This window comes from Crocodylus siamensis, chromosome 7 (genome assembly GCF_052110815.1).
Source record: "Crocodylus siamensis isolate JL-2025a chromosome 7, ASM5211081v1, whole genome shotgun sequence".
NCBI classification, from domain to species: domain Eukaryota; kingdom Metazoa; phylum Chordata; order Crocodylia; family Crocodylidae; genus Crocodylus; species Crocodylus siamensis.
This window is the reverse complement of record NC_143401.1, coordinates 85,511,361-85,536,214: the sequence shown is the minus strand read 5'-3', so window position 1 is coordinate 85,536,214 and position 24,854 is coordinate 85,511,361. Positions and strand designations below refer to the sequence as shown.

The 24,854-nt window shown below is 42.8% G+C and overlaps 1 long non-coding RNA gene across 1 annotated transcript in view; it reads right to left on the bottom strand.

Annotated features, from left to right (window-relative positions):
* LOC149860075 (uncharacterized) overlaps positions 1–24,646 on the bottom strand; it is a 46,789-nt gene extending 22,143 nt beyond the window's left edge. Inside the window, exon 1 of the long non-coding RNA XR_016443513.1 lies at positions 24,519–24,646. This is a non-coding gene — a long non-coding RNA (uncharacterized LOC149860075). The remainder of the gene's footprint in view (positions 1–24,518) is intronic.
* Between the last annotated feature and the right edge of the window lie 208 nt (positions 24,647–24,854).

The following is a 24,854-nucleotide window of genomic DNA, read 5'->3' as shown; positions in this document are numbered from 1 at the left end:
GCTATGTTCAAATGCAGTGGGCTCCCATGTAGGGCTCATTTCTTAGACCCATCAGTATCCCCCTAGGTTCTCTTGCTGGTGCCAAGTTGCCAGAGTCACTGTTAGTCAGGGCTTTTCCTGGAAGAAGAATACTTGTGGAAGAGTACTTCTTACACACAGTTGTAGGGAAGGAGAGAATTGAGTCATACCATTATTTCAGAGGAAGGTCCCATAGAAAAGGATAAGAGCAAGTTTCTATCTGGAGAAATCAAAATTCATGGGGTTGACCCCTGGTTTCTCAACAGATCCTAGGTTTCTGTGCATTCTGTGGAAATATTCCTGCACCTTTCTGTAAGTCTGAGCGCTCTCTTTTCCATAGAGGAGATTATTCTAGACATTTACATCTCCAAACCCAAAAATATTCCCCCACTTCTTTTTACTTGTTTTCCTGCCCCCACCCCCAAAAGGTTGATTGGGTTGCTGCTAAAATCACAGCAGATCAGACCAGATTCTCACCTGAATTCAATGGAGCAATACTAGTGTGCACAGGTGAGGATCTCATCCATTTAATTTGATGTTTAACCGTCCTTCAGTATCACAACGCCAGGGAGTACTCTACTTCCAAAGGATCATTTTTATAGGTAGCTCTAAATGTTTTCAAGAATCACAGAGACATGTATAGATTGATTACCTGGCTAGGTCTATCATTTTTCTGATGACCATGCATCCCCATTTTTGTGATGTTTTTAATTAATATATTATATTATTAATATAATAAATATAGTTATTTATTAAATTGTATTCACCTTGGTTGGTAAAGTAGGGACTTGGAACAGATAGCGAAACTCCCAGCTTGGTATTTATGTAGAACTGGTGTTGTCCAGATTAGAACTCACTTTTGTCCACCCCCCATTTATAACATCAGACGGGATGACTATTCACCTACTTAATCTCCTAGAACAACATTACCATCATGGATTGCTTTCTCTTTGCTGCCAAGGAGCTGTGTTTGCTTTGCCTGTCTCTGCCTCCTCCTCTTCACCCCTTATGAATTGCAAAAATCTTAGAAATAGCCTAATTGTATTTAAAATCATTCAGGTAGCCATGAACTTTGAGTCTTGACTTTCTCCCCTCTACAGGATGCTTCATACGACTCTACTTTTATCCGTGCTCAAATATTTAGAGAAATTTCTAAGAAGTTAATACAATACCAGTAGTAAATTGTTGCAATGATCCATCCAGGAGACTTAAAAATTGTCAGACAAACCTACACAGCATGTTGACGATATACAGTATGTTCCTAAGTGTATACAATCTTGGATGTCAGTTCACACTTTTACAATGTCCCATTCTATATGCATGTATTGAAGCTAATAATACAAATGCCAGCAGAATGCACTTAATAAAACTATCATTTAATACAACACCTCAAAGCCCCAATGTATCATAGCATGTCTTTGCTTTCTTACTTACAGGGTGTGAAATATCAAAGGACAGCTTCCTATCTTATTATTTCTCCAGCTTCTGAAAGTTGTCTCAATCACATTGTAGTTCATTCAATTGTATTTGTTCAAGTGAAAAGGAGACTCCTTTCATATTGTGGTGAAAGAGCATTCACTATAAGAGCAACTAAGGTGAAGCCCCCATTAACTGAACTGGTTGTTTGCACACAGAGAGGAGCACATTTAGCTTTAAATCAAGGCCTCTAAATAGGAGATAGTATACAATTGTGGTGGTGGGGAGCATAACAGGTGGCCTAGAAGGGAACCCTATGCAAGAAACCACTAAAGAGGATTAATCCAGGCAGCACATATGGACATTTCTAACATGATCTTGTGGAATGTGTTACTTTTCACAGCAAGTTTTCCCTAGCTATGCTCCGTTTTTTCCCTGAACATCATCAATAAAAGGATCATTAAGGTTGAGAGCAGGGTTGCCAAGTCTCCATACATTTATGGACACTGTAAATAACCAAGCTAAAAATGCCCGTCCCTACATTTTGTAAAAAAATTGTGCCACCTGTAAAAACATGAAGCAAAAACAGCTTTGCAATATCTTCTCTATAAAAACACAGAGCTCATTAAAGCTCTGTGGTTGGAAAACAAACTGGATGCATTCTTGAAACACCGACAGAATACAGCACTGTCACCTGATGTCTGAGTGGGAGTATAGTACCCCAAAGGGCACACTTCTCAGGGTTTTGTGGCTTTCTCCAAACCCCAGGCATGTGCTGATCCTGATGCTGGTGTTGCCTTGCATCTGCCATTGCTGTGTGGCAAGTAAGCAGACATCAGTCATCTTGGGGTCTGTTCTAGGACAGGGGAAGCTGCAGATGGGGTGTGGGTTGGGCAGGGGGGCAGAAGGGTGCAGGGTGTGATCAGGGATACCAGGGTATGGAGATGAATAGGGAATCCATAGGGTGGGAGTAACATAGTATAAAAACATTGCTGCAATCAGGTAGGTTTGCCAGCCCCAAAATCTTTTCTTATGCTGATTATTCGCAAACTTTTCATTGACAACCAACATTTTTTACTACGGTTTGAACGTGGTCCTTGTTCAAGGTCTAGCAGAAAGGTTACATTTACATTATGTAAAACATAGGTCAGTAAAAAGTTTGCAGATTGTCAATAAAAAAAATTTTTTTAAATTGTCTTGGGTTGGCAACCGTGATTGAGAACTAATCTTTAGGATGGCCCAAAAAATTTCTAATGAAACTTTTTTCTGACTGAAATTGTGGTTTTGCTTAAATGAACATTTTAAGGTGCATGCCCAATTCCATAAACTTTTTCTATTTGTCATAAGAAAAACCAAACTCGCAGTCTCATTTTTTAATTGAAATTACAATTTTTTTATGAACTCTGCTGCCCACATTTATAGGCAGCTCTACTAGTAATATTATGATGATAATGCAATACCTATCAATAGATAGTACCCTCCAGAGCTCCCATGGACAGCAGCAGCTCCCAGTTTGGTAGGGGCTGCTAACATTGCCACCCCCTCTCTAGGGGCTGAGTCTGGATTAGTGGGGAGGGCAGGGGCTAGGATACTGAGCAGCATCATATGGCTGCCTGTGCTGGAAAGAAGGTGAGCTGGGCAAGCCTTAGTGCTTTAAGGGGACTGCAGGCTGCCCTGGGCCAGGCACCATTGAAGGATATCCTTTGGGGTTGCCCTTTAGCAGAAAAGAGACAAAAGACAGGGGATGGGGGAGAGTTATTGTACTACTTCTTGTTATTGTTTAATTTGAATAATGCTGAGTGGATAAGGAAGGATGAGTGGGTGTTGGAAACAGCCATATCCCTCCCCACCCCCTGCTCCCCCGTCCCCAAGAGGCTTGGGGTGAGACACCCATGGTCCCCTTGGAAGAGTGGGAAATGCATCCTTGGAAGCAATGGTAAGGAAGGAGCAGCAGGACTTCCCTGGCCAGGAAGCAAGGGAGTAGAGTGGGTGGGGTGAGGTGGGTTGCCTTGAATCTGGAGGGGTTGGGAGAAGGAATTTGTTTTACTGTACCTTCTTATTTTACTATTTTATTCTGTTTCTGTCATTCTTTGTTGTATTGTAAGTTGCCCTGAGCCTTTTTTGGGAAAGGACAGCATATCAACCAGTCAAATAAATCATGGTTTGGTTCTTCCTTCAGAAGAAGATCCTTTCACAACCTTTTCAGGGAGAGTGTTCAAAGATTATTGTTGTGTCAGACGTGATATAGTGTGATCACACAGGAAAAAAAGCAATAGTTAAGGGAACACGCTTATTTGCAAAATGCATGGAGTAGCTTAATAAGAGCATGTGATAAGCGAAACACTTTGATAAGCTCCTGGAAAACAGGTGTTTGTTACGCAATAAAATGTTCAGCAGAAGTGGACTGTGGCACGAAGAGGATCAGGTGTCAGGGGTCAAGGCCTCCATCAGATTTATCTGTGCAGAGATCTTGGCAGATCCATCCCAGGCCAGAAGAAATTCTCAGGAGATTATCAGAGGTTACATTTTCCTCCATTTTATTTTTAGATAGATATCTCTATAGATATAGATAGCTATCTCACTTGCTTCAGCTTAGGTAGATCTGTTTCTGTATAAAGGTCTGATATTCAGAATGGTGCTGCTCTCTCATATTCTGAAGAATATATGTAAATGAATATGCGAATCATCCAAATACTGTAAAACCACCATCAGATAGTCTGAGATTGTGTATTGCAGAATGTTATTAGTCAAACCGTCCTGTGGTATTTAGAATCCTCTGGCATTTCAGTGACCTTTTTACAAGCCATATTGCACTGAACTACTAATTTATTTCATGATCATCCTATTGTATCCAAGAAAAAAATGTTAAACAAAAAACAGGTGTCCCAATCCAAGTCTCATATTGCATTTCAAAACCCACTGAGTAGATGCTAATTCCAACAATTTGCATGAGAGACTTTTGCTATCACTTCTATCATAGTATCGATGTCAGCTCAATTTTCAGAGCAGCTGTAGCTCAAACATTGACCTGCTGCCTATTACAGTAGTGTAATGAAGTGCAATGGGCTAGTAATTATTCTACATTACCCTAGATCAAGTAACATGCAGCCCGCAGTTATCACAATGGAATCCCAGTTCTTGTTCAAAATGAGAAAACTGACCATGAAGTTGATTTAAGGGTGTCATCAAAAATTACTTTCTGAGCCTGAAAATGTACTACTTATTTCCCAGATAGCATCTGACACTGCTGTGTAAATGTCTCACAGTCATTGCATACTTGGATAAACTAGTTTCAAATAACTAAATGAAGAGTTGCATGCAAGAGCCAGTAGTAAATTGAGATGGGATATGTTAAAAATATCTAGTAATAAAATTACTTTAGGGAAATGATTTAAATGTTGCTTTTCCAACGCCATCCATGCAACACCCTATCAACTTCTTCAGGAAATAGCGCAGTTTCTTCTGTTACCGTGCATGAAATCATGAGTATTATGAATTGATCGGCAAACATAACTCATCTCACTGTACTTGACTGGACAAATACTGGCCTCAGATTGCACTGTTCAAAACGCCTTAAAATAATAATCCACACATTCAGTCAACTGTGTCTTAAGATTTCCTGTTGTCCCACACCCTCTTGATACAATTGAATCAACTTCTTCCAGCATTTCTATTAATCGGAACATGTTCTTTTTTCAGACTAAATATACTCAAACAGCACATAACCTAACAGCTATGTCAGGAGAAATCCTGCCCCACAAGATTCAGGCCTAAGCAGCAGTTACTGAAACAACCCTTTGAATAGAAGTAAGGCAATGGTATCCCTGACTGATAGGGAATTTGCAGGCCTGGAGCCTGTATCCCTGCTCTTATTTTCCCAGTCTATGCTCAGACAAATAATACTGTCATCGTTAGACCTCCCCCAGTGTGAATGGTGGGAGTTGTGGCAGTTACTGCTTCTGTGAGTAACCCATTTAAAAAAAAGGATCCCCTGGTTGTTTTCAGCATCTGGTGTAAAATTTTTTGCTCTCTCACAGCACAGGTAACAGGATATTAAAAGTTACAGAACCACCCCCCTGTAAAGTTTAACTGTCTAATCCCGTAATACCGTGTCAGGCTCAAATTTAAATGAAGTTACCAAAAGGTAACACAATCCCAGTGTAGCAATTTGAAAGGGTCTGGTTTTTTGGAGGAGTAAGGGAGAGAGGGAATATGGCTTGGATTCCCATGCGGCTCGCATGCAGAATTCACACGTTGTAACTCACCTCAAGTGAAACGGAAGGAGATGCACAGGCTGTCTGAAGAGCAAGATGAACTTGTAAGCTTGACTGAATATCCTAGATTGTCATTTTCTTATGGAACAGGGGGAAGAACTGCCGTAAAGGAAGGAAGAGTGGAATTGAAACAGGAGAGAGATGAGAAGAATGAGCATGGGCTCCACTGCATGAGAAAATTGAACTCTCTCGTGCCCAGAAGAAATGGACAGGGCTTCACCTGCTTAACCGGTATGACAAATGGCAAGAGTTCTCTCATGAAGGAATGGCTCGATATGAGGATGCGACTCCATGACAAAAAAAATACAGTGGCACTGATAAGCCAAAGGAAAAAAAAACGTGGACATTAAGGAAGAAGAGAAAAAAGCAATAGCTAGGAGGAGCCTTGCCACAGGTGGCTCCTACACCTGTGTTAAACAACATTTACACAAGTGTAGTTTAAATAGGTTTTGTCCACTGTCCATTGCAGGGGGGCTGGACCCGATGATCTTGCGAGGTCCCTTCCAGCCCCTAAGAATCTATGAATGAATTGCAGTACGTTATACCACAATCCCAAGCGGACGCACAAGCAGTTGTCCCGGAGTACTAGCGGCAGTAGATGTTCTTTCAGTGCCGTGCCACTAGATGGGCAGGGGAGCTCTTTTGCAAACAGTCTGGGGTAGACAAAGGACACCTCCCCAGTCCAGGTTATACTTCTCCATTTTTATTATAGCTTTTTTCCTCAGGTAACTTTATGTTAGATTCAAGACACTCTGGTGCTGGGGTTTATATCGTCTGTCTGTTCATTGGCTAGATGCGAGTGTTAAGGCTGATTTTACTGGTGTAAACAAGTTATATAGCCAAACCCTGTAAGTATCAGTGGGAGCGGAGAGAAAGAAGGTGATGGGAGGTGGAGGTCCTTTATCTGTGTGTAAACCATGCCAGCAATGCAGCTAGCCACAGGGAAGAGGCAGAGCTGGGATCAGGGGCTCTGATCAGGGTCTCAGGGGGCTGGCCTGGTGCTTGGGCAGAGCAAACGAGCTCAGCCAGTGCCTAGAGCGCAGCCCTGAACGGTGTCGCCAGAGATGGCAGTGATCACGCTCTAAGTTAATCCTCAATGGGATCTGGCACAGATGTTCGATAAAGTTGTCTAACAGAAAGCGCTTTAGCTTAACACGTGTCCATCAACTTAGAGCACAATCTGTCATTTTTAAAGTGCTCCAAGAGCTGTGAATGTCTGTCCAGTTACAGCTTTAAGGTACATACAGAAGTGTTCTGTGCACATTTTACAGCAGTGTAAATTAGAGCACTTTTTATAACATTATAAAGTCACAGCACTTTTAAACATGACTGAAGTGCAGTGTTTGGCGGGGAGGGGGAGCCTCTGAGCCCCCCTGCACCTTCCAGTCTAGGAAGCAGCTTCCTGGGGCTCCTCTGCTGGTCAGAAATTTGCCCAGGGTACAGAGGTTATTTAAAACAGGTTTCCCAACCTGTTTACACTGTGAACCGGCAAACTGAGGACCAGCAGTGACCATGGACCAAACCACAGACCGAAAGTGGCTGCGGCCCAGCAAACTGTGGACCAGCAGTGACCAGCATACTGTGGGCAGGCAGCCAACCCTTTTTTATACTCAGTATGCTGGTCGATTCTGGACTTCCAGTCCAGCAGCCAACCCCTTGAAGCACAGTACGGGGCTGCAGCCCGGGAATTAGGAACCCCTGATTTACAGTGCTATAGGTTGCTAAAGTGCTTTGAAATACCGTGCTTCAAATTTAATACCTCATTTAGCAAGGGTTAAATTTAACATGCTGTACCCATTTTAGAGTGCTGTAAAGCCATGCGCTTCTGTTAAGTCATAGCAATAAAGTGCTTTCAACAGCGAAAAGCAACTGCTGTGCATAGAGCTGTTTCTGTGTGCACCTAGCCTGAGAAATTAGAGTGTATGCCTGTTATTTCACTGGTGCTCTTAACCCCTGCCAGGACTCCTTTTGGAGTCTGTTTTAGGCATGTGCTACCCGCTAGCTTCACAGATGTCTATGAAGGAATAATGTAAAGTCTAATTGCCCTTTAGCTAAATTCCAAGGCAGCAAATCTCTTCCAGAGTCCAGCTTTGAAGTGTCTATAGACACTTAGCCATCCACAACTCAGATGATCAGACTACCTCTGTAGCTGACCTCTGATCCTGGGACCTTCCCAATGGTGGCAATGTGGGACCAAGAGTAAAACAAGTAGGTTCACCATAACAGACGTGCCCTTTACTTGCAGACAACAGCAGAAACAAACTATCATGGTAAGCATCACAGAAATGATATGCAGGCAAGCTTGAATCTTTAAATGATCTCACTTCAAATAGTGGTTTGCCCATTTCATGTTGGTTTTCCACAGTTATTCTGGTAAGCGAGTGTGCTAGCAGAAGTGTTTGCATACCACTGGGAAGCAAATATTGAATTCACAATTGCAAAGATTCTCACTAAAAACCTGGTTCGAAATGTTAGAGCCACCCAATATTGTGCAACTCGGGTATCCCATCAAGTGTCTTGGCTATTTACAGAGAATAGCTCTTTAAAGAGCCACCTAGGATTTCTTATATTTGGGGAAAAATCATGAATAATAAATTTCAGAAAAACTTTGTGAGCACGTCGTGAAAAGAGGCGGCAAAATTCATCACATGCAGATGTTACTAACATACATTATTCACCAGCACTAAATTAGGTTTCTAAAGCATGAGAGTAACAATTTGTTTTCCTGTATAAGATTTAGCTAAACCTCTGGAGTTTTTAATCTGTTTTCCCAACGAAGTTTACTCAGAAACATTGGCTCTTTGCTGACTGTCAAGAGACCTCAAGTCTCTTCGTGTAAATTGAAAAGGGCTTCCACGCTTGCTTGTGCTTTTATTATGGGAATCACACGAAATGTGATAATTTTTGTGAAGTCTGTTTGCTGTTGCATTGACTTCCAATTGTGCTTCCTCCTCAGCAGCAGAATGTGAACGAAAAATGTCAATGTAATTTTGACGGTAGGCACCAAACACAGGAACTTTCCCTGAAAGCCTCAGGAAAAGATACATCTTGCTTAGCCTTTTGCCACTGTAGTTTTCCATATCTCTTAGTAAAAGTAACATCTGAAGACTCCTTCCTCCCAACGAGTGGTCTTCCCTCAAAAATGTGGAATAACTGAATATTTTCCTGGAGAAATGCATATCAAATCTTATTTTGAAGAACAAATTCTTCCCTCAGTTCCCCATGTGCATAGCTGTTGTTGGGCTAAACTCCACATTGGCGGAAGCTGGCAAAATTGCATTAGGCATTACACCTAGAGGAAAAGCCAGCATATTCTGTGGGATGAACGGTTTGAATCTTGGTCAATTCAGCAAACATCCCTGACACTGCCAACATGTCGGGGGTGCACACGGGTGCACGTGCACTCCCTGAGATTGGCGGTGCACCCTCTGTGAAAAGCACCGCCGACACCTGCGGGCGGTCTCCACTCGCCCCCGGCCTCCGTCAGCGCTGCCAGCAGCATCTGCAGGTGGTCACCAACCGCTGGCCAGTGCTCGCCACCCCTGTCCCGCACCGCCAACACCACTGTGAGCGCCTGCGGGAGCTCCCCTGCCACCGCCGCCACCACAGCCTGCAGGCAGTCGCCATACCGCCCCCCCCCAAGTCTCCGGGGGCACGCGTCATTCACGATCCCTGAAGTGCTCTGAACGTTGTGGTTCATATGTCCATCTCTAGTGTATATTACCTTAATATATTATAAGATCAGAACAGTATACTATTGGAGTCAATTGAAAATGAATGATGTGAACAGAACTGAACAACAAATAATTACACAAAGAAAACACTAATAAAATTGCCCATCACTCGATCTGGGTACGGCAAGGGGCCATTTCTTTGAAAAGATGTAATTCACTTCCAGTTCAGTGCTTGTTACACATTCCTTTCTGGTAGCTTATAAATTGATGAGTTTCTTACCTCTTCTTGCTAAGGGAGCAAGGGCCAGGTTTTTTTTTTAAAGGCAAATTGGTAAGTGTTGAAATCCTTCCCCTGGCCTTTTTAGGGTCAGCTAGATGTAGAAATCAAAGGAAGTAGAATGCTTTTAGCAGACAGGAAAGGGAGAGCTATCTGAGGTGTAGGAAGTAGGCCTTGCACTAGTTTGAAAAGAGTGCACAGGCTTCTTTTGTCCTTGTTTGTCTTGCATTTATTTTTAACAAGGAATGAGTAGGTTTATGGTTTTTGCTTGCTTAGGTGCTTTGAGTTTCCGCTCAGTCTGTGTCTCCTGGATTTGGGGCTTGGGGTCTGGAGTGTGTTTGTTCTGATTCAGAGCAAAATTACAGTGTGTTTGCTCTGAGCCTACTTTGTTCTGTTGTTGATTGCTATGGTGCCACTGCTCAAACCCGAGGAAGGAACAAACAGAAGGAAAAGTTACAAAAGCCATATTCTATTACTCTATTTCTGTTTGCTGAAGAACATGGCAGTGTTTCAATAAGGCTTTGCAGGAATTCAAAAGAATTATTGATCTTTACGTGATCTCTTTTGGATTTGCCCTGGCAGCATATGAATAAGGTGCTAAGTTCTAGTCCGGATTCAGGATTCTCAGGGCTAGCTTAAGCACTGAAATACCTTAAAGCTCCTAAAAGGTAGCTTCAAATGGTGGCTCTAGTTTAGGGGTGCTGTGGACTCTAATGTGGTATAGGGCTGCAACTATGGAGCACACTTTCCCCACATTTCTGGGCCCCATCCTCACTAGGAAGGTGAGGTGCTGGCTATGGCACAGAAATGCTAACCGGGGGGGGTCACTTCAGCTGCTGAACATTATGCCCAGGAGATAAGCAAAGAGGCTGTAACTTAAAGTATGAATATGGCCTAATGGTCTGTAATTTATGTGTCTGGAAAAAAAAATACACTTCAAGGTTGAGAAATTATAAACAAGAAATACCCCCTGTTCGTATAGTACCCACAATATTTGTTGTAGCCAGCACAAGAAACGTATGTCAGCTTACCAGTTGTGTTTCTGTAGCTCCCATTGCAGCAATGTGAATTATTTAGGCTCATCAGGAGAAGAATATGTTCCTACCACCTTTCTGACTGTGTTTTCAAACAACATTTGGGAATGATACATGTTGAAGTATGACATTGGTACCATCTGCTCACCATCACAAATATAAATGAAGTGATAATGAAGATGATGTTTCAAGGAGCTATAAAGATGATTGCACTCTAATGACATAATTTGTATCCTCAGTAATCTACAAATAAAACTCCTCTTCAAGCTCTAAATTGATGGCACCATACTGGAACTACATAAAGCTAATTTTATGATCACTAATTATACAAAAATTGGCCATAAAATGCATCGGGATTCCAGTTCTGCCAGTGTCAAGGTCTTTCTCTTGATGGAGTATTCACATTACTTTGCAGATAAACCTGCACAGATTTCAAATTAATTTTCTGCCACTTTAGAAATCAAACTACATTTTGAGGGGACAAGTGCTATGTCCTCCCTGTCTAAGTTTCAGCAAATGTCATTCACTCAGGTTATGGAGGTAAACTAGTAAGAGTGAGATACATTTTGTGAGCATGATCCCTGACCCTCCTAGCTAGTTCAGGCCAGAAAAAATCTTGTTGAAGTTTATGCTCCAGAAAGCCACTTGATGCTGGCAATCTGGTTAACTTTTGACCTGCATCTCATCTCCCTCTTTTAGGGAGAATCCTTGAGAAAGGCAAGGCAAGGCAACTGCAGCAATTTCTTTTTTTCCTCAAGCTTTCCTTGATTCCAGTCAATCTGGCTATAGGCCTAGGTACAGAAGAGAAGCGGCACTGTTGGTTTTAATTGAGGATCTCCACTTAGCAATGGATGAACATAAAATGTATTGATTCTTATCTTTGTTGGGAGCCTTTGATAAAGGTGACCATGGCAGCTTTGCTGCTGATGCTACTAGGGGTAAATGAAACTGCTCTTGAGTGTCTTTGTTCTAACTCTTCTCAGAAATCCTCAAAAATACTCGTGGAACATGTCTACACATTGCCGAATGGCAATGTTGGTACGGCGCCGTGCTTCAGTACTTCCTTTTGAAAGCAGTAGAGAACAGGGCAGTACGGGGGGTTACTACCCCACGTGCACGAAACAGGTAGCATCACCGTAGCAGCATGCTATACTGGGGGGTCATTTTGCTATGTCAATGTAGCTGGCGATCTTCTGTAGACCTGCATGATCGTTACATCACCATAGCGTACTGTATGGCAACATAGCGTGTCACTACGTGACCGGAGGGCGACGTGTAGATGAGCCCATGGACAACCATTACTCTGCTCCAAGTGCTCACATACCTTGTGCTACAGGACATGTTATCTGCATATGAGAGCACTAAGAAAGTTATTGAAGGAATAACCCAGAATGCTGGAACCCACCTATGAGTACAACCGCACAATGGAATCACGTTAGACGTGCGGTCCACATCTGCACCGGCTTTACGCTTCTCAATGCAGTTCAAGGCATCAGGTTTTTACCTGTCAAACCTGTATCACCTGAGAGACTGCAAGACTCCCTGTGGCATAGTGCCACAGCTGAAATCAGCAGAAGTGTATGATCTGGAGCATCAGTCTGAAAATTGTTAGATGCTGTCTCTGAAGGTCCTTGGTTTTAGAATTTGCTCCGACAAACACACACGCACGCATGCACGTGCTCTCTGTGGCATATCTGTTATACCTCCGTCATCATCTTTTCCCTTGTTTTTCCACCCATGAGCTACTTCAGGAAATACTTCTGATATATCCTCACTGCAAAGACTTTGCTGCTCCAGGCCCATTTCATCCACCAGTGCAATGTAAAGCATCCAGAACACAACCAACACAGGCCAACCCTGGATTCATAGCAATGCTTGTTGCTTCTGTGTAGATGCTAGGGAAGTGATGCAAGCCAGCAACCTAAAAGCAGCATTCTTCTACGTATAAAAAAATCAGACATTTTTTCTTTTAGTTAAGGGGACAATGAAGTAAATGAATATGCAGTTAACAAGGCAAAATGACTCTTGTAAAAATAACTTTGTTGGTTTTGTAGAAATCTCTTTCCTGCTTTATTTTTAATTCTGAAAAGAGAAAAAGAATGAGTCTGGGAATAACAGCCTTCGCTAAGTGTGTAGTGATTCTCAGGTACCTGATTCCCAACTGCATCCAACTCATTATCACTCTTGTTAGGATAACACTTCTTTACAAATGCTCAAAACACTTAGATCTTGAAGAGGGTGTTTCAAGGTGGGTGGAGTGCAGTAAGTGTTGTTAAAACAAGCCACTTGGCATAGTTTATTTATATTAGATGATAATACAAGAGGAATGACTCTCCCACACAGAAACCCAGAGGAGAGGCTCTGTAGAAAGGAAGGTACCAAGAGGTTTTCCCCTGTGGAAATAGCCTCAGATTACTGTAATCTGGGGCAAAGCGTTTGTTTCCTCAGGCTCCAAGCAAACCCCAGAGTGGGCTGCAAATTCTAGCCCACTGAGCACCGACATCCTTGTGTAGACAACCCCTTGTTGTGGTCCCTAACTCCCGCGTGTCCAGGACCCTATGAAGGTATGGCATCATTCACAAACAGGCCCATGCCCCCAACCCCTACAGCTCTCCTGTGCATCCATGGAGTTCAGCACGGAGGCTCGCATGCTGAACGTTAGGTATCTGACTCGACTGGGATCTTTGTTCTTCAACTCAGTAAGGAAGCAGGAAGCCTGAGGATAACCCCAAATGGGCACAGACTTTATTAACTCCTAACGTGTTTCCGCACAAAGCTAGAGGTAAGGCCATGACAAGGGGGGTGCTGCCAGCAGCATGGCTGATTTTCCCTTTCTTCTCCGTAGATCATTGTATAAAGAGATTCAAGAGGGAAGCTGCCATGCCCACCTTTAGATTCGCCCCCTATCATCCTTGGCCTTGTGTGTACTTGGGGTTGCCCAACTTCAGCCACCGGTCTCACTTCCCTCGTCTTCACCCAGTGTTTGGACTATATTTGCTCAAGAATAAGATGACTCTGAATACAAGACAACCCCACAATACTTAGATTCTATATATAGAACATTTATAATTTTTCTTATCATTTTCCAGGTATGGAATTTAAGTACTAGAGAGTTGTCTTTCCTTCCCCCACCACCCCGCTCCCCTCTGCCAATGCCACAGTAGGGAAACCAGTGGGGGAAGGGGGGTGCCTGGTGGCCCCCTAGCCCTCTGCCCCAAATTCTTCCCTCTGCAGCTTTCCTACCCCCTGTCCTGCCCAGCTCCATACACCCTCCCCACCCCATCCTTACTATCGAGCCAGACCCTGGAGCCGTGTGCTCTCCCAGGAGAGACCCTAGCCCCAGCCAGAGCCAAGCTGTGCCTGACAGTAAGGGGGTGGGAAGTGGGTGGACAGGAGACTGCTGTAGGTCTGACTCTGGCCCCAACCAAGGCTCAAGGCCAGAGTCAGAGCTGCATCAGCTGCCTGCCCCCCCCTCCACTTCGTATGCAAATAAAAGACAAGAGGCTTTTCCCCCATGCTGATTTGGGGGGGGGTGACCTCATCTTGTACGAGTACTATATTTACTTGAATATAACTGAGATGGCTGCCAAACAATAACGGCTGAGTCCCAAGGTCCCTGGTTGCAATGGGAGATAAGTTGCCAGTGCCATATAGTTGAGGCTGTACTTTAGTAATGGGTCTCTCTGAATATCCTAGAAGTTCATGGGGAGAGGGAAAGAAGAATTGTGACTTGTACCACCAAATGTCCCGTTTTAATTAATCATTTCACCTCATGAATAAATGAAGAGGGGGAAACATCTAAAGTCCCTGACTAGCCTGTGCTGATCACAAACAGTGAAGGTTTCTTTTTAATGTGCAGTCAGAAAGTTGGATTAAGATTCATTCCTTTGATAGGCAGCTGATATATATATATATATAGAGAGAGAGAGAGAGAGAAATTCCTGTTTCCCTGCAATTAACTATATTTTTTTTGAAGAGCAACAGGCATAGAGAAATCACATATCCGCGGCGACTCTTTTCAAAGAAAACAATTAGCATCCATATCAAAAAGCTAATTCAGAGAAATTAAAGAACACATACATCAGTAAAATATAATATTTCCTCTTTAGCACATCTCATTGTGTACAGTGTGTCACTGTAAAATTGTTGGGCTTGGAGATAATGAAGAGTGACAGTTGAAGGGTTCAGGGCTTCATATAAGACTTTTGGGTATGTAAAGATTTTAATTGCACATAATTATGAATGTGGAAGTGGAACGATTTAATTTTTTAGCTTTCATGCTATTAGAAGGCTAATAGAACCAATATCAAAATGAGTTAGTTTCAGCAGAATTACTAGAAGAAGCTATTTTTCATTCAGCCATTTAAATTAAATCAAAACAAAAAAAAATTAAAATGGCTCATAATGTTTCTCTCTCATTTTACATTTATATAGTGGCAACAAGATAACTAGTGTATGTCATTAACAAAGATGAAACAAATAGTTCTAATAAGATTAGACTATCCTGAAATAGTGGGGTTGGTAGTCAGGCAGAGGGATGAGAGAGTTTAAACACCACAGTCAGAATAATGTAATATTCTATTAAGTTTGAGAGATACCTTTATCTAAAGCAAATCCCATCCTCCCAATGTACACATAAACTTACCCTCTCCCCAACTTAGACACACACACAGGCACATACTGCAAACTGGCACAGCGTGGAGAACTGAGTGCACTCTAGTGGAGTCCTGGATTTTAGAAGTAGCCGATCGCCAAAAATTATAGCGCAGGTTGGTTGTTACAACTGTGCCAAAATCTCAGTGCACAAGCAAGCCAATATGTATAAACCTATGCACAGATACAATGGATCAGACCAGGGATCCACTAGTCCAGAACCATGTACCTGTGAATGATCATTAAAACAGAGGCAATTTACAGGCATGTGCAACATTAGCTCAAACAAGATTTGCTTAATTTCCTTCGACTTTTCTCCTAGGCCTAACCCAGCTCATTAATAATATTTCCTAGTTCATTTGCAGATGCTTCTAAGCCCGCTTCAGGAGATTGTTTGTACTCTCTGCAGCATGGACTCCTTTTCTGTCTCTTCTCTTCAGCCCCTATTTTATTCCTTCTGTTCTTGCATCCCTATGCTCTTCACTCCTTTGTTTCTGTCAAGACCCATTTCTTTCTTTTTCTAACACATCAGGAGCCTGTATTCTTAACAAACATGCATTCCCTTCCTCTACCCCCCAAAGAGACAACTGGGCTGCTCTCCATCTCCTTCTTTGTACCCAAGTGCTCTTCTCCCTTTTGAGCAATGGTGACATAAGCTGGCTCTTCAGAGTAGGGGTGGAGGATGGAAGAATAAAACAATCAGCAACAAAGAATGCAAAGAGAAAGCATTTTTCTATATCTAGATCCATGTGTTTTGGTGCTTACTGATATTTCTTGACTCATTTGGTTTCTTACTTATATATACTTATATTTCTTGACTCATTCGGTTTCATAGTAGAGCTACAACTTCAATTCCTTTTCACTCAAAAACCCCTTTCAGATCTCCCTCTCTTGGCTTCAATTAGAAGTTTGCTGGTGTTAGGATCTCTTTGCAGATCTTGGACCTTTTCAATTAATTTTAATCAGGTTCGTTAACACTTTTTTAATGTGTTAGAAATGGGCAAATATGTAACGGAAGCGCCATTTACCTTTTTAATGAAGGTAGCAAATATGCAATTAAAAAAGCCTCATCTTTCAGCGACTTTGCAGTAAATTAACTTGTTTTGTCATTATTGTGCCTGTAGAATGTCACTTAGTCTGGAGTTTTGACAGTAAAATTCTTTATCCTTGGCAGAATTAGCAAGTAACAAAGATCTGGGAAATGACAATTAGTTTGTGAATTAGGTGGGATATACAATGTGTTAATTATTGAGGGACCAAACTTCATGCAATTAAAATTTAGCATCAAGATAAGGATAATGTATTATTAGGCTTCTGAGTATTTAATGAAGTTGAAAACGATTACCAAATCACATAAATTAATTCTGAGTTTTCTTAACTATTCTCAGTATTTTCTGTGCAGTGGGACTTCTCATAATGAATGCTTATTGTTTGCAAATAGAATAATAATATGAATTGATGAAATAATATTGCAAGTGCTAATTTTTTTTTAATTAGATGCATAAGTAGGAAAATGTTTACAAAATTACTTAGGTGCTAGAATGCAGCTGCTCTCTCTCTTCTTCACACAGCTCTTCATTTTAAGGGTACAGCTGAAAGTGAGGAGAGCACAACCTGTTCTTTATTGGCGACACATCACTGAACTACTGGAAGCCCTCTATTCATAGGAGCCCCATTCAAGTCAAGGGGCATGCTCTCAATTCAACTGTGAGCTCATTGAAAGCGGTATTTGGCCTGTTGACATTAACAAGAGTTAGATCACGCTCGGGGCATATCTGGAGTTTCTCTCTCTCAACTTGCACCTGTGGCTTACAACCAAAGTGGCAACAATCATGACTAGAAACAAGTCAACATATCTTATCCGAGAGATTAGCTCCAACAAGCTACATTTATCAGAACAGCACACTAGGAGGCAAATTCTATGATTTTGTGACATGGAGCTCACTCACATTTCAATAATTCCAGATCTAAAGTCAATTTACTCATGTCACAAAATCATAGAAAATTGGGGCTGGAAGGGACCTCAGGAGGACCTCATCTAGTCCAACCATGTCCTTTTATTTGAAGGGTACTGTTCATAGAGATGGTGATGCAAACAGGTGGTAACTCTGGCCTGGAAGGACCTGAGGGATTCCTCTTGTGTGGCCATCTCCCCACACAAGCCCCAACCCAGGGAATGCATCAAGGCATGTCAGAGCATCACTGTGATGCACTTCATCCTCAGGCAATGTTATTGCTTCATGAGCCTGCTATCAGGTACCTGTACATGATGCTTATCAAAGGCTGCTCTAAGTTACAATTGTGTCTTACCAGCTCTAACCAGCCTTAGAAATCAGGGTAGTAGAATGGTACCTAGCAAGACTTAGGCACAATTCAAATTCTTGGGCCAAACATTGCTATTCTCTGCCAGCAATCTTGGTTACAGCCAGACTAGAACCAAGGGAAAGGTGTTGTCTCTCATACAAAATTCTCCAGCCCATCCAGTCCCAACACCTGCAAAAAGTTTGCATATGTTTTTAACTCCACCCAACAGAAATTAGGACACCATAGGGGCAAAAAAGTGCCCTGACTGCACTGAGATATATGTGATAAATTAATTACTTTGATTATATAGTCTTTGGGACTAGGACCTCTTTTCATTATATGTCTGTGCGTATACCTTAGGACCTGATCCCTGGTTGAAGACCTATCTGTGCTGCCACAGTATACGTGCTGATGATTGGAGGAGGACCTAGGGCATAGAAACCCAGAATCCAGATTTTTCAATCAAAAGTCAGTAACACCTGGGTTTTCTCTTGCCAGCCAAGCTACTGTTATTTTATTTTACATACCAGTCATTTAGAATAATAGTAACAGTGTCCACATGAACTGGCCTCCCCAAAAGCTCCGCTTCATCCCAATACATATTTTCCATAAATGCTGAGGCCTTGCTTTGACATTTTACTAGCAGCAGAAGACTTCACACAGCCCCTGCTGACTTTTTGCCCCTGGGGCAGGGGGCTGGACTTGAAGATCTTCTGAGGTCCCTTCCAGCCCTAATGTCTATGAAATCTATAAGACAATTTCCAAGGACTAAAGAATAGAGGAGACAACAACTGATTTATGTTGACTAAGAAGCAGATTGTGAAATCTAGCTGAGCTGCATGCTCTAGCATGTCAGTGGCAAAGAACAGTGAAGGGACAGGGAATAACCATCCACGTGTAAGTGTGTTCACTGGGGAGAAAAATAAGCTGTTAACCTTTTGTAAATCTCAGGTTGCGGCAGAACTATATAATATTAGATCATGATATCAGGCCACAACATGAGAACTCAGTATTCTCCTTGATTCCCAGAGCTGGTAAAGGATAAGAAGTTGCATTGGCTGCTTGGCAGCTGATAGGAAGGTATGGCAAGATGGTGGGTCCTAAGATAGATTTGAAAGCCAGAATGGGGGAATTTTTTGCCATTTCTTTTGACCATGTTTTTATGTCTGGATTATAAATATTATCCTTTGAGGCAATAAAGCCCTTCCTGGCTGGATAACGGTCTATTTATTGTAAGCGAGTACACTAGAAGATTCGGCTTTGGTCCTATTCATGGTCCTAACGACGTCCTCCACTTCTGGCTAAGTGCCCTCTCCTGGGCTATACTGGTTCTTCCTTCTGGAAGAGGCACCTTCACCATTTCCCTCACCATGTCCTAGCCTACACCTAAGTTCTTCACTGTTCTCCTTCTGTTTTTGCCTCCATTGGGATTGTATGGGTATAATCAACTAAAGGTAGGCTTAGGCCTGGTGGGGGAATGCTGTGGAGTACTTGATGCTGCAGTTTGACATATCTTCAGTCCTATATCTGTACACAAGGAATCAAGTGTGCACCTTACAATGTCTAAGTCAAAACAGCATTTCCACTCGAGAGAAGGAACGCATTGAAGATAATCATTCAATTCCTGGCTCTGCCAGACTCCTGGTATGCCTTGGGAAACTCATGTAATTGATCTCAATTGTAGTGCTAATAAGTGTAAAGGTATGATAGTAAACACTTATCTCATCACCAACTAGTGGGAATAGACTCACTGGAGTTTGAGAGACATTTGCTGTACTGCCCATATGATCAGGTAGATGAACGGCTGCAGGGTCATGCCTCTTATGCTGGAGACCTTGATCTTGTTTCACATGCTATACCTAGAAAAGAGTCTAGCTCTGCATTTGGGCATCTGTCTCTGTGAAGTCTTTGTATCTTGTGCTGTGTGGGAGTCCATGGGTTCACCAAACGCTAATAAACCAAACGTAGTGCCCCCTTGCCTTTTCACTGCAGCCAGAGTGCAGAATTTCACCTCTACATGACATTTTGCCTCCCTCCTGCCACAACCCCCTCATAATTATACATCCTGACATCTTTTACTGTTAGCTTTGTTGCTACCTACTAGCACCACCTATAGATAGATGCTTACAGCTGTTATGGAAGATTTGAATATCTTACCCACTCTTTGCTTTAGATGGTCCATTCTCCTAGGAAGACTGGAGATTAACAGTGCCTCCTTCAACCAATATACCAAGACATTATAATAGCAAGAAAACAGCCACCTGGGTTCTCCTAACCACAGATGAATGAAAAGACATGCTTTCAGCTACTTGGCCATAGGGTGGCAGTGCAAGCACATTTTTTTTTGGCTGGAGATAGCTCCTCCTGACATTTGCTGCCTCACAAAGTCAAAAATGACAGCAAGAGACCTGCTTATTCTGCAGTCCCTGGCTCCCAATAGGCTCTCTCTAGAAAGCACTGGCTACATTGCAGGGGGCAGTGATTCCAGGCAGCTCTGTCTGTTATGCCATACAAAGGCCATTTATCTGGCTGACAAGGACAGCCATTTGATTCAAACAACTTCTGCAAGAAGTTTTATAGTGGGTGCGGGAAAGTACTGCTTTTATTATTGCTGCATTTCATGATTCCCCATTGTTTGAAAAAGCTTCCATCCACTTGAAAAAGAAGGCAGCTATTCTAAGGTCTCATGGACCTGACCTCCAACTTGCTCTCTTCACAGCTTTTCCACAGATGCAGGTCATAAACAGCATCCCAAAGCACCCTTTGACTCACTGGCTCCAGGATCAGCTAAACACAGCCTATGTGGCCTACTTTTCACCACAGAGGGCATGTCCCACCGCTTCCTGACCACACAAAAGACTGCCACAGTGATGCCAGGCACACCCTCCGTGCACATGATACCTCTGCAAACATGGAACATGTCAACTTTGGGAACAGCGCTGGGCATGTGCCAATAGGCATGTGCAAGAAATCTTACGGTGGTATGGACAAGTCCATAAAGGTATACATAGGTCCCCAGTCCTTATCTTCATTCTACTGTCTTAACTTCTCCATTTACGGATTCTTTAGTGAAGAAGTTTTATATTTCAAGCTAGAGACCCCAACCTTGGAAAACAGATGGATCAGCAACCCCATGCAACAGAAATACCACTCTTAAAGCAGATATATTTAGGTTTCAGTTGAAAATATAAGAACACATGATCAGCGATCTGAGAATTTGGTATGTATAGCATCATCCATGGTCTTGCTTAATGGTCATTACATTTTAATGGTTTAAATTAAAAACAGAATTTGATGCAGTTACTTGATAATGTAGATGAGGCTACAGGCTTGTTTCATTGGACAGAGCCCTATATGTAGGGTGACCATTCATCCCAATTTGGTGAGGACAGACCTGGATTTTGGAGGCTAGTCCTGGCCAGCCTGTGCAAATTCAAACAAGCCTCCCAGGCGCAGGGCAGGGAGGAAGAAGAGCAGGAGCTGTGAAATAAAAAGCCCTAGCAGACAATATTTCCCTAAAACAGGTTCATTTGATTAGTGGCATAATCATTAAAAAGGGGAGATGATTGCTAACACCTGTGAAGAACAATAAATGGGTCATTAACAGGCCATTAACTTCCTTAGGTGCCTCAATAGTAATACCAGTGCTGCATCATGCTGCCCTGCCCCTGCATCTGTCTGTCTGCAGCAGCACCGCTGACTTGAGAGGTGGGGTAAGTGGAGCAGTGTCCTGGATTTCACATTGTCCCCTGCGGTCCCCCGACCTAAATGCCAGGGTTTCTTGCTTTGCATATGTAGAAATGATTCCAAGCATCTGAGCAGGGAAATGAGTGATGACAGAATAAATACTGTGCATATGAACCTGAACAGCCTTTTGGAGGAAACTGAAGACCAATTCAGAAGCTCCTGACAACAAGAAAAGAAAGATCAGTGAGAGCCTCACTGGAAGTGGAGGCTTAGAACATCATAGATTCATAGACATTGGGGCTGGAAGGGACCTCGGGAGATCATCGAGTCCAGCCCCCCGCCCAAAGGGCAGGAAGTCAGCTGGGGTCATAGGATCCCAGCAAGATAAGCATCCAATTTACTCTTGAAGGTGTTCAGTGTAGGTACTTGAAACACCTCCGCTGGCAGGCTGTTCCAGACTACTCTTACCAAAGTGAAATATGCACATGATACAAACACAAAACACAAGAAGCATTGGCGATGCATAGGGGGTGCACATGTACCCCCCACAAAAAGGCGCTGCCAACACTGCCAGCAGCATTTGCAGGCAATTGCCGCTTGCCACCCCCCACCACCGACACTGCCAGCGGCATCAACAGGCAGTCCCTGATCACCACTGGCTGCCACCAGCATCTGTGGGTGGATGCTGACCGCTGGTCTGTACTCGCCAGCTCCAACAGCACTGTGGCTGCCTGCGGGAGCTCACTGTGCCGCCCCAGCCTCTGGGGGCATGCGGCATTCATGACAAGAAGAGCCAGTCGCTGGGGTGTCTTGCCCAGTCCCTTGTGTTACACACTGGCACAGGGGATGCTGAAAGCGAGTGATGAGGTTTTTCCCTGCTCCTCTCTCACTAGCCGCCTCCAGCATCGAAGATCCAGAAAGTTCTGGTTCAGAGGCTGTATCCTTTACTCCCATAGCTTTCCTAGCTACTAATGCCCCTTTCCTCCAATAATTTGTCCAATTCCTTTTCAAATCAGGTTAAACTGTTAGCTTCCACAACATCTTGTGGCAATGAGTTCCACATGGTAATTACACACTGTGTGAAACTAAACTTCCTTTTGTTAAGTTTTAAACTTAGTACCTACTAGTTTCATTTTGTGACACCTAGTTCCTGTATTGTGATGATACATAAATAATAAGTCCCTACTTACTTTTCTTTGCCACTTAGTATTTTGTAAACCCTTATCATGTTCCTCCCCCAGTGTCTCTTTCCTAAACTGAATAGGCCTAGCCTCTTTAGTATATGGAAGCCCCTCCTTATTGCCCTACTTTGTACAGTCTTTAGTTCTTGTATATCTTTTCTGTGGTGTGGGGAGCCAAAACTGGGCACAGTATTTAAGGTATGGACACATCATGGATTTATAAAGGGACAAAATTAAACTCTGTTTTGTTTACAATTCCCTGCTTAATAATCCTTAACATTTTGTTTGCCATTTTGATGGCTGCTGAGCACAATGTTTTTAGTAAATGGTCCACAATGACTCCCAGATCTCTTTCCTGTGTGGCAACAGCTAACGTAGAGCCCATCATAGTGTAGGTACAGGTGCAGTTACGTACATCACTTTACACTTCTTCACATTGCATTTCGTTTGCCATTTAGTTGCCCCTTCACTCAATAGTGCAAGATCCTTTCTGTAGTTCTCAAAGTCCACCTTGGTCTTTATCCCTTTGACTAATTGTCATCCACAAATTTGGCCACTTCAGTACTTACCCCTTGTTCAAGATCATTTATGAATATGTTAAGCAGCACTCATCTCAGCACAGACCTCTAGAGGACCCAGTTGTTTACTTCTTTGCATCCCAAAACCTGACCATTTATATTCACTCATTGTTTTCTCGCCTTGAGCCTGTTTCTAATCCATGAGTTTCGGTATGCTTTGAGGTAAGTAGAGTGTCAGGCCCCCATAAGTCATATGCATTGCACCTATAATTAAAGTAGTGCAATTTATTTGCAGTAATTCTACATGTAATACTTTTTCAAAAGGGCAAATCTGCAAACAAGACTCTGTAAACTCTCTTATTTATTTCGCTATCCAACACCCCACTTGCCAGGCGAATTATCACATGTGTATTCAGTTTCAATAAGATAAAAATTTGCCTAATAAAATATTTACTCAGCCTTTGTCCCTGCAAGTGTAAACTCATGTAATTACAGGGTACTCCAGAACCTGTGATTATGAATCTATAGAAATAAAATCCACAACATATTAACAGCATAGAGCAGAGTATGACCCCATTTATAAGCAAAGCTGATAGCTGGTACCTATTAGGCTGTGAGGCTAACCTGAGGACAACCTACCTTACATTCATTTTTAATGTGGCCTTCACTTCAAATTTTAGTTGGAGTTAAGGCATAGTAGGTTATATCTTCCAATTATGCAGTGATGATTACATTGCAGTGGCATTTAAATCAGAGCCCAGAAATATGATGATTCCACCTTCTTGCTGGAATAATTGGTGCCAAGAAGGGGTATATTGCTAGCCAATAGGCACTGTGGATGCCTGTAGGCATGCCAGGAGGCTGCTCCGCCAGGCTATAATCACGGTGCATCAGAGCAGACTCGATTAATCGGGTCTGCTGGAGCATGATAATTAGTACACTCCAGCCGGCCTATGCATCTCATGCACTTCAACATGGCAGCAGGGGCACTAACCAAAGCTCATTTGATGACCTTTAGTTCAAGCACTGCCACCACCTTTCTGAAGCACAGGGGATGCTGATGCATGCTGTGGGCACTTTAATTAGAGGGGCTCTTGGAGCTGCTGTAATTAAAGCTCCCCATCCCCTACCCCTGGAGCACCTGTAAAAACTGCCCTGTGTTTTGATAATTGCTACAGTCCTGTGCAACCTGGAACAGGGTGAAGGAACTGGGAGATAGAAAGGACTTCCCACCCTTCTCTCTCAAGGCTAGGGGAGAGAAAAGCCACACACGGAAGAAGATGAGCAGTACTTTGCCATTTTGCTACATTTAGTATCCATGTGATAAAATCCTGACCGGTACCAAGCTCTTCCAGCTCCCACAGAAGACAGAACTGCAGGTACCCAACACCTCTGAGGACTAAGTCCAGGTCTGCATCTTTATCCATAAGAATCCAGCAAAATTAAAAAAAACAAACCCCACAACAAGGGATTGCTAATTACCTTCAGCTGCAAGCGATCAAGTAGCCATTGGTATCAAAGCCCTGTAGTTAGACCTGCTCTGAGCAGGCAGTAGTGTAAGACTTGTTCCACAGGGCTGGGTTTCAGCTGTGCTAAAGATCTGGGATTTCCTTGTAAGCATTCCTGTAACTTGGGGCCCAAATCTTGACGAGCAAGGATCGGTGGGGAAGGGAGAACAGTATCTTTTGTACCCGTCACTTTAATATATGCCTGCTTCCACTTTGGCTCAGCACCAGAGTTTTTGAAACTCAGTAGCTTAAAGCAGTAGGGAGTATATTTTGAAGGAACTTTTAATTAAACCTGCCTTTGGGCTCACAA